A 1,742-nucleotide genomic window follows, 5' to 3' on the forward strand; every position below is an offset into this window, starting at 1 on the left:
ACTGGGGGGGGAAAGAAAAAACAAAACAGTTTTGCCCCAAAAGCTCACTCTGGACATATAATATTTGTGCAAGGGGGGAGCAGGTTTGTGCAGCAAGGTGCTCGCACCGCTCCCTTGTGCTGGAGTTTCCCATCTTGCAGGGGCTGTAGCCCATCACCTGAGACCAAAAGCAATGCAGAGGTGTTTGGGGCTGCCGTGGGTCAGTGGGTACCGACTGCAGTTGTGTGTGGGGGGGAGAAACAACCCCCACCCTCCCCGCAGCACTGCAAAGGGCAGGTTGGGCTGCCTGGGGAGGCTGTGAGGGGCCAGCGACTGCAGGCATCGAGGCTGACCCTGCGGTCAGGCAGCCTTGGACTTCACTGCTGCGGCGAGCTGTGCCAGTTTGTGTTGGGCAAGGATAAGAAACCCAGCCCCAGGCCCTCTGCCACCCCCAGGCTCTGCTGCTGGAAGAGGTGGCCTCAGGTCTGCCAAGGGTGGGCTGCTCCCCACACAGGGGGACGGAGGACATGGGTAATTCGGGCTCGGACAGAGAGGGAACAAAGCCCTCCTGACGTGTTTGGTGTTGCAACCCTGCCCTTATCTTTGTACAGAGAGTCCAGCCTCTCTACACTCCTCTCCAAGCCCTCTTCTAAATCTGGGCTGTGTTCATGCACCCACCTATTTTTTTTAAGCCTTTTGGGCTTTTTTCTTAATAGCCACACAGCTGGTGTGAGCTCTTTTTGCAAGGAGCCGTGGCAGCAAGATGAACAGTGCAGATGTGCCTGTGCACACACTGAGCAAACCCTGGGGAGCTGCAGCTGGGCTGTGCGGGGCTCCATCCTGCCAGACCACTTGGAGTCTCCTCTTGGAAATGGCCCTGTGCATTCCCACAGGAGCCATGTCAGCCTGGTCCTGCCCACAGCCTTGGTCCTTTCCTGGCAGAAACTGGCACAGTCCCACTGAGGTCAGCCCAGAGCCGGACGGGCACTCGTGGAGCTACACCAGCCTCTGAGGACTGGGCATCTGCCCAGTTGACAACTGGAAAATATTTTTTTTTGACGATTGCAACCTTTCCCCAAAGACTCTTTCATATGTGACAGAGCCACCACGCCAGCTCATCCCTACCCCCTCTCCTCTCGTCTCTCAGGCTTAGCAGCAAAAATCCTTATGCATTTGTGATCAGAGCTACTCCTCCCCAGGGTCTGCCACAACTCCTTCCCGCCGCTCTGCCTGGCACCGCTAGAATAAGCAGGTATTTTGCAGCTCACAGCTTTGTTGTCACCATGAGGACGTGCACGCCACCAGTTTCAAATACTCAAATATCAACACAGTGTAGCCGGTGCCTTGCAGCATGGCAGGATGTGGCCTCCCCAGAGCACACGGGTGTGCACAGGCAGTTCAGGCGTGATCCCTTAACATGCTTTCACAAGTCTCTCGTGTCCCTCCTGGCCTGGTACAGCACCACAGTTACCTTCCTTGCACAGGGCAGCACAGTGATGCACAAAGAAATGAGCTGACTTGCTCAGCGTGACGGAGCAAGCCAGTGCCAGCAGCCCAGGACTGTCATCCTGGGGTCCCCAGCACCGGCCCCACGATTAGTGAGGAGACATCCCTGTCCTAATTGCGGCTGTGGAGTCACAAGCCCATTGCAGAGACGCGCAGCCCTGTTGCTGCTGGGGACAGCTTTGCATTCCCGATTTGACAGCGCCATCTCGTGAGGTGGCCCCGCTCCTGGGGCACCCATGGGGTGCAGGCACCATGCC

The sequence above is a fragment of the Egretta garzetta genome, unplaced genomic scaffold (assembly GCF_000687185.1).
Source record: "Egretta garzetta isolate BGI_Z169 unplaced genomic scaffold, ASM68718v1 scaffold598, whole genome shotgun sequence".
NCBI classification, from domain to species: domain Eukaryota; kingdom Metazoa; phylum Chordata; class Aves; order Pelecaniformes; family Ardeidae; genus Egretta; species Egretta garzetta.